Genomic DNA, 9,376 nt, shown 5'->3' on the forward strand with positions numbered 1-9,376 from the left:
CTTTTGGAGGCAGGATGAAAGCCCAAGTTTGTCGGCCGACGTTTAGGCGTAATTTTCCTGGGCCCAGGCAATGGAAGGACTTCATAGCCTAAAGAAATGTTAGTTTTCCCTCTTCCCCAGGGTGTGAGGGTTCCAGGGAGGGGGCATGTGGGTGGCGTCATTGGTTGATACGATCGGTCTTTTCTCTGTCCATTTTATGACCTGTAATAAAGGGAGGTTGGGTAGGTAAGTTAGTTAATCCGGCTCAAGCGGGGGTCAGCATAGCAATAAGAAGGATTTCAGGACTCTGAGGCATTCCCTGTTGAGAAATCAGATTCTTAACTTGATTAGTGAAGGTTTTTATTTGTCCCCAAGTGGGGCGATCATAGGGTTGATGTCGCCGAGGGCGGTGCTTTCTGGAGACCTTTAGAGCCGCCATGGCCTGTATTGAAATTTCTTCCTCCCAGGGTTCTTGTTGTTTCATCTCCACTTTGAATGTCAGGGGCGCCCTTGGGTCGAATTTTCCGAGGAAAAAGTTTATTGGATCCATCTGGGGAAATACAAGCATATCCCTTTACCTGTAAGATTAGTTTCCCAGATTTCTATTGTTTATTGAACCCATCTTGGTCCCAAATGGGCAGAGGAAGAGAAGTGTCCTTCAATTCCTTAAAATGTCTTTCTGCTTTCATTAAAGTATTTCCCTGTGGCAGGTTTAAAAAATTTAAAACAAATAGAGCTGTATTAACAATTATTATGAGTTTAGAAAATATCTTATGTTGGAATCTAGTAAAGTCTGCTTTAGATAAGGAAGACAGTAGTGTACCTGTGTATTCCCCCTTCTTTAATTTTTTTATTTATAACTTTAGTGTGTGATGTGTTCGTTTGACTATGTCTTGTGTCTGTAGATTATAACGAATATCTGTATTATGTTTAGCAGAAAAAAATTGTAAAAATTGTTCAAAGTGTCTAGAAATATAAGCAGGGCCACTGTCTGTTTTTTTTTTTTTTTTTTCTCCATTGTCTGTTTTAATAGAACTAGGAGTTTATGGTGGAGGTTTTCATATTTTCTAATACAAAAACTGAATATATAGAATCAGAGACTATATTAATGGGGTAAGGATGTAGGTAAATAACTTGAATAATAGCATATAATTCATTTTGTTGAGCAGAATGGAATTTAGTATAAAAGACTTTGTGTTTTTTAAGAGACCAGAATGAAGCTTTGGCGTTTTTAGTCCCATCTATATAAAAGAAATGTGAGAAATAATAAATTCAGTGTTTTTGAAGAAATTTCACAGCTTACCAGAAGGATAATGAAATGATATTTTTCCAAAATATTTTAGAAAAGTTAATTGGAAATTGGTAGAAGCTTGTAATGTGTTCTCAAATTGAATAAAGTTTTATTAAAGTATAAAGGAGATAGAGAAAGCCTCTGACATAGGCATCAGAAGGGGGCAGAAAGAGTGCCCCCCTGCTAGTCTTTAGCCAGGTGTAATATAACTACTAGCAGTCTACTAATTAGAGAAAGGAAATGTCTCAAAACTGAAGAGAATAGCACTAGGCCCCTCACCCACAACATGCATTTTGAGATAACCTTGGCACCAGGTGAGTTGTCCCGGGCCACAAAATGATTGACATGAATCTTGAAGAAAGGCAGGTTTCAAAGCAAATACAGTTTCATTAACATAACTTAAGAGAACATTTGCATGAGTAAAACATACCGGTTTGTCAAGTCTGTACTGAGGCTTAGGCAGAACCAACTTGAAGACAGAGTCTGGGGTAAATGTATAGCACATTAACATAGCTTAAGACAAACATTTCCATAAGAAAAATGCATTGGTTAACTCAGGGTTTGAGAATAGTTAACTTTAAGTGAAACCAGATGTCATTATGGCAACACAGTATTTTAAGAGAAACCTCCTTTTAAATTTGTATAGAGAAAAAAAAAATATATATATATATATATATAGTTAGTTTGTTTCCTTCTGCCGCTTAAGAGAGATAAAAATGTCTGACATTTGCAGCCTATTTTCTCCATTTGGAGAGCCCTGGCCTTCCTGCCTGAGAAGTCAAACTAGACTGGCCAAGTAAAAGACTGAAGGTTTGTAGGGGCAGGGTCCAAAAAGTCCAGTAGAGGGGACTGCTTGAGGGTAAAGGAGTTTAGGGCTGGTATATCGACGGCAGCACTGCCGGATGTTGAGGGTTTGAGGGAAAAGATGGAATTTGCCCCTGGTTTTTGTTGAAGGGGACCTGGGGGGTCTCCTGCTTGGAGTTTCCCAGAATAGGTTTTCCTTCGATATCAAATTTAGATTTACACTCTTTCGGCCCAATGCATTTCTCTACGGCAGCAAGGGCAGATTTTTGGAGGTTTTTTTTGTTTTTTTTTTTTTTTGCTTTCTTAGGGCAGTCTCTTTTTAAATGGTTCCTATCTCTACATGTAAAGCAGCCTTCATTTCCCTTTCTTAAGGCATTTCTCTTTCTTGTTTTAGCTAGCATTTGCATCTTTTGAGCTTCTGATCTCATATTTCGACAAGCCTTCAAATAATCAAACATAGTCCCTGTCTCATGAATTGGGGCTATAGCCCTTTGACATTCCTGATTTGCATTTTCATGAGCAGGTAATTTCTCTAGTTGCTTTTTAGCTTCTTCTCCAATTACTGTACAGGAAATAGCAATTTCTAATCTAAGAAATCAGCATACATTTCATTAGGTCCCTGCAATATTTTAGTGTAGCTACCTGTAGGCTCCCCTTGAAGAGTAATTCGATCCCAAGCTTCAAGGGCCACTGTTTTCAATTGATCAGGCAACAAAGGAGGGCATCATATTTGAGCTTCTATAGCATCAAATTGTCCCGTGCCAGTTAACATTTCAAAAGTAATTTGGTTTTGGGGAGTGCCAGCTTGAGCATTTTTGTTAGCATGATCTCTGGCTACATCTTGAAACCACATTGTCTATTGAAGATACTCTCCTGGTTTGAGGAGAGCTTTTATTAAATTTCACCAATCATAGAGAATAAAGGTTCCAATAGAAGATGCCATAACATTTAGAATCTCTCTAGTAAAAGGTGAATGTGGGCCATACATAGTTACAGTCTGTTTCATTTGTTGCATGTGAAAAAAGTTAATAACTTCATATTGAGGTATTATCTGCCCTTGAGCATCAACATTTCTTAAAACTGGAAAGGCAGAAAAACCATCGGCTTCAGAGACTGGTGATTGCAAAGTCAACAATTCAGAGAGCCTCTGTCACGAAGTGGGTAGATTATTGTTATTCAGGAAGCTGTTGTCAGTTTTAACGTTAAAAGGTGACTTAAGGGACTCATTGTCAGAATCATTAGGATTTATCGAGGGAGAAACTTTGGGATATGTGCCCTCTGGCAGGGGAGGAGCGCTTGGAGCAACCCGGGCAGGGTTGGTAGGAAAATCTTGAAATATCTTTTGTTGTTCTAATTGGGCCTTTTGTAAGGTACCATCGTCTAATTTATATTCATGTAGTAAGTGTTCTGCCTGTTGCTGAATATAATGAGGGCTAGAATTACCTTGAAATGGCAGAATCACAGCTTCAATGAGAGCTTATAGGGGCCAGAAATCTATCCGAACTACCCTCTTTAGGGAACCAAGGGTTACATTCAACAACTATCTGGAGGCAAGCCTCTATTCTCTGGCATGAAACCGAAAATCTCTGAACTTTAAAAAAGTGCTGAAGTAAAGTAAAAAAGTGAGGGGGCTTTCCAGCAGATTGACCCATATCTTAATACTTACCAGCCTCAATAGGCCCTCTGGGGTCACTCCTTCCAAATCCACATGTACCAAGTGCCTGTTTGGGCGCCACTTGTTGGTCCTTTAATGGACCGGAACCTGGTGGTCCAGAGTCGACGATGAGAAAGTGAAAGAAAGAAAGAGGCTAATATTCCCTGGGTAACGCAGCCGGTTTTCGCGTTCCAGGGAATCAGCCAGAAATAGAGAGATAGAAAGAGAGAAGGGGGGGGGGGGAGAAAGAAAGAAAGGAAGGAAGGAAGAAAGAAAGACATGGGGACCAAAGCTCTGATGGACCAAAGGTGTTTTAATCAACATGGTGTGGGCATATATACTGTCTTATAAGGTAGTTATTCTCAGCAAAGATAAAGATTAAAATTCCAGACTTACAAAACATAAGATGATCCCTATCAAAGAGAGGGTTGCAAACAATCACATATTACCGTATGATTCATAAAAAGGAAGAGGGTACTTATCAACCTAATGAGAAATAACTGGATTCCTCAGCCCCAGGAAAGGCATGTCTCTCTTTTTTTTTTTCTTTTTCTTTCTTTCTTTCTTTTTTTTTTTTTTTTTTATTAGTTGGAGGCTAATTACTTCACAAGATTTCAGTGGATTTTGTCATACATTGACACGAATCAGTCATGGAGTTACATGTATTCCCCATCTCGATTCCGCCCTCCCAACTCCCTCTCCACCCCACTCCTCTGGGTCTTCCCAGTGCACCAGGCCCGAGCCCTTGTCTCATGCATCCAACGTGGGCTGGTGATCTGTTTCACTATAGATAATAGACATGCTGTTCTCTTGAAACATCCCACCCTCACCTTCTCCCACAAAGTTCAAAAGTCTGTTCTGTATATCTGTGTCTCTTTTTCTGTTTTGCATATAGGGTTATCGTTACCATCTTTCTAAATTCCATATATATGTGTTAGTATACTGTAATGTTCTTTATCTTTCTGGCTTACTTCATTCTGTATAATGGGCTCCAGTTTCATCCATCTCATTAGAACTGATTCAAATGAATTTTTTTAATGGCTGAGTAATATTCCATGGTGTATATGTACCACAGCTTCCTTATCCATTCGTCTGCTGATGGGCATCTAGGTTGCTTCCATGTCCTGGCTATTATAAGCAGTGCTGCGATGAACATTGGGGTGCATGTGTCTCTTTCATCTCTGGTTTCCTCAGTGTGTATGCCCAGAAGTGGGATTGCTGGGTCATATGGCAGTTCTATTTCCAGTTTTTTAAGAAATCTCCACACTGTTTTCCATAGTGGCTGTACTAGTTTGCATTCCCACCAACAGTGTAAGAGGGTTCCCTTTTCTGCACACCCTCTCCAGCATTTATTGCTTGTAGACTTTTGGATAGCAGCCATCCTGACTGGCGTGTAATGGTATCTCATTGTGGTTTTGATTTGCATTTCTCTGATAATGAGTGATGCTGAGCATCTTTCATGTGTTTGTTAGCCATCTGTATGTCTTATTTGGAGAAATGTCTGTTTAGTTCTTTGGCCCATTTTTTGATTGGGTCATTTATTTTTCTGGAATTGAGCTGCAGGAGTTGCTTGAATACTTTTGATATGAATCCTTTGTCTGTTGCTTCATTTGCTATTATTTTCTCAAAATCTAAGGGCTGTCTTTTCAACTTGCTTATAGTTTCCTTTGTTGTGCAAAAGCTATTAAGTTTAATTAGGTCCCATTTGTTTATTTTGCTTTTATTTTCAATATTCTGGGAGGTGGGTCATAGAGGATCCTGCTGTGATTTATGTCGGAGAGTGTTTTGCCTATGTTTTCCTCTAGGAGTTTTATAGTTTCTGGTTTTACATTTAGATCTTTAATCCATTTTGAGCTGATTTTTGTGTATGGTGTTAGAGAGTGTTCTAGTTTCATTCTTTTACAAGTGGTTGACCAGTTTTCCCAGCACCACTTGTTAAAGAGGTTGTCTTTTTTCCATTGTATATCTTTGCCTCCTTTGTCAAAGATAAGGTGTCCATAGCTTCGTGGATTTATCTCTGGCCTTTCTATTCTGTTCCATTGATCTATATTTCTGTCTTTGTGCTAGTACCATACTGTCTTGATGACTGTGGCTTTATAGTAGACTCTGAAGTCAGCATGCCTCTCCTCTTAATTCCTGAATATTCAGGAATTAATAAGGGCCAGAGGGTTCCTAACAGATCCAAAACAGCACACAGCAAGTCTGTTGTTAAATGCTTCCTAACAGTCCTACTGTATAGTAAAGGGAACAATACACAAAATCCTATGATAAACCATAATGGAAAAGAATATAGAATGCATATATACATGTAACTGAATCATTTTTGCTGTACAACAGTAATTAACACAATCTTGTAAATCAACTATATTACAATAAAATAAATTTTAAAAAAAATCAATTGGCCAGGACTTGCCCTGTGGTCAGTGGATGAGATTCTGCCTTCAATGCAGGGGACACAAGTTTGACCCCTGATCTGGGAAGATACCACGTGCCATGGAGCAATTAAGCTTGTGCACCACAAATGCTGAGCCCACGTGCCTAGAGCCTGTGCTCTGCGAGAAGAGAAACCACCGCAATGAGAAGCCTGCACACCGCAACAAGAGAGCAGCCCCCACTCGCCTCAACTAGAGAAAGCCTGCATGCAGCAAGGAAGATCCAGTCAACCAAAAATAAACAGAAAACGTTTTAAAACCTCAGCTGGCTAAATTGCAGGAAATGACAGCAACATAGATTGAATCTGATCAGGCTTCGTGCTTTAGTAACTCCTTTCCCATCCACAGGTAAGGCCATATATGCTAACACATAGAGATAATATTTCCTAGAACCTTCTCCTTTACTTGGGCTTCCCTTGTGGCTCAGCTGGTAAAGAATCTGCCTGCAATAAAGGAGACCTGGGTTCGATCCCTGGGTTGGGAAGATCCCCTGGAGAAGGGAAAAGCTACCCACTCCAGTATTCTGGCCTAGAGAATTCCATGGACTGTGTAGTCCATGGAGTCGCAAAGAGTCTGACACAACTGAGCGACTGTCACTTTCACTTTCTCCTTAACTTGCCTCTCATCACGCTTGCTCTACCTTGGCAGCTTTTCGATTGCAGTCACATCACTTCACTCCTGCTTCCTTACCTCTCTTCTCTGCCCCTTTGACTTGGTTCTCTAAATGAATCATTTGTTTCTCCAAACTAGCTTTACTCCCATGGCTTCATGCTCTGCAAGCCATAGGCTAGCTGTAACCTTCCTCCATGCCCATCTACAGCTTCGACAAGGCCCCTGGGGTCTATGATCTTCAGCATAAAGATGATCTGATATAGTAAAAACTCTGAAGTATATAAATAATGCAAGAGATTTCAAACAGGAAATGATCACTTGTCTCTCCTGCTCTCTGACCCAGGCAGGACGATTATTGACTATATCACTAAACTAGAATGTAAAAATGGCCCATCCACCAACTTGGGACCTAGAACATGAGAAGTTTCAGGTTTAGCTATTCCTCAGTACTATTCCTGAACTTCTCCATCTTTTGGAAGCTAGTTTATATCTTGTGGGTATGTCTGGTCCCTTCACTAGACTGAAAACACCTGTGTCTTATCTACCTTTGTAATCTGCACCTGGCCTAATAGAGTACTTTACGTGTGTAGGCACTCAATAATGTAAAATAGAGAAAAAAATTATACAACAAACTATCAGAAAAAAGAGAATCAAAAAAGGGGGAAGAGATGACCCTTTAAGAACTGTGTTTATATAAAATGGGACTGTGATCAATTGAATGAGGATTTGTCTAGATTGGTTGATTCTGGTAGTGATAGAAAAATAATTGTAAATATCTCTAATATGTATGCAACCTTAATCATTTCTTTAGACTCTACTAACAAAGCTATGGAGAGGAGGGCCCAGCGATAGTGTAATCCTGCCAGTCTCTCACCCTACATTAGCTGCATCCCGGGAATGCTTTCCCCCTTCCAGTTGAAGGGGGTGGAGCAGAATCAAGGAGTGTGGCTCACATGGTTTATGTATGGCTAGTGATGGTTTTCTTCCTCTTTACAGCATTTATCATCTCTGTCGCTCCAGACCTGTGCCCTAGCAGAAACTATTGCTTCTGTCATACCTCTGGGTGTCAGCCATGATGTTGTAGCCCTAGTTGGTTTTCCATTCCATTCCGCAAGTCATTTCTGCCCTTACTTGTACATCAGTGTATTACTAAGCCACAAATAGCACTGCCTCGTGCTCTCAAGTTCTTAGGATGACACTAATGCTAGAGCTCTTATCTACCAGAGCCTGCACAATCCCCCGATGCTGAGCCTCCAGCACGCACAGACGCACAAGGTCTTTACTCAACCACTCCTTCCTCTCAAACACAAACCGTTTATTTTTCTGATCAAAGCAGTTTACCTCGATAATAACTCCCCTCAAAGTTGGTTCTTTCCCATTTGCCAAACTGAATTTTTATTCATAAGAGGGTTCTTATTCTCCCAAACCTCAGGGAGGGGTATTCTTGCTTAGGGGCAGATGTTCGTTTCAACTTACCTAGATATTATCATTCATATCAGAGTTCTTAAGGCCTCACTGAAGTAAACCTTTAATGGGTCTGCCCTCCTGGGCATCTAGATATGCCTGGACATGCTTCCATCCACAGTGGGCACTTCTACAACTTAGCTTCTCACTGGAGGACTCCTGCTATACTTGAGCAGTGTTTTATAATTTAAAATAACAAATGAACTTGTGAGAACCAAATGAGAGCAAGAACGTGAAAGTGCTTTGCAAATACAATGTATTACAGTTAATTCCTTATTATTTGTTTGTTTGCTTGCCCATGTCCATGTCCATGCCCATGTCCATGGGGGAGCTGAAGGCTTCAAATAGTGAAGATTTGAAAAATAAAAGACAGGGATGTTTAACTGTGGAAGAAATCAATTTGAAAAAACATGTGAATATAAATTCAAAATCTATTTACTAGTTCTGTGGCCCTTTTGAATGCACTGTTAGTCGGTCAGTCGTGTCTGACTCTCTGCGACCCCATGAACTGCCAGGCTTCTCTACCCACAGAATTCTCCAGGCAAGAATATTGGAGTGGGTCGCTTCTCCCTTCTCCAGGGGATCTTCCATGACCTCCGTATCGTACCTGGGTCTCCTGCATTGCAGGCAGGTTCTTTACCATCTGAGCCACTAGGGAATCCCCAAGTATTCTGGAATGGGTTGTCTTTCTCTTCTTTAGGGGATCACCCGAAACCTGGGATCAAACCTGGGTCTTCCGCATTGTGGGCAGACTTTATGACCATCTGAGACAGACACTTGACAAATGAACAGAGAGAAAGTTGGAAGATGGTCCCGCAGTACCTAAAAGTTGTCATACTCAGGCTGCTTATGTTAGGCCACAGAAATCTAAATGAAACTATACAGCATGGAAAATTACAAAGCTTGACTCCAGAGGTCAAGTACTTGGATTTAAACCTGAGACATGCCACGTAAGAGCTCTAGGTGAATTTTGACAAATTACTTAATCTTAGTGTCTTATCTATAATAAATTCGAGATGTCATAGCACCATGTCCCCAAAGTATTACATGAGTCAATACATATAAAGCACTTACTGTCAGATCAGGCACAGAACAAGTATTTAATGTGAATAAGTTTTACAATTCATCTACTCACATCAT

The sequence above is a fragment of the Muntiacus reevesi genome, chromosome X, assembly GCF_963930625.1.
Source record: "Muntiacus reevesi chromosome X, mMunRee1.1, whole genome shotgun sequence".
Taxonomy (NCBI): domain Eukaryota; kingdom Metazoa; phylum Chordata; class Mammalia; order Artiodactyla; family Cervidae; genus Muntiacus; species Muntiacus reevesi.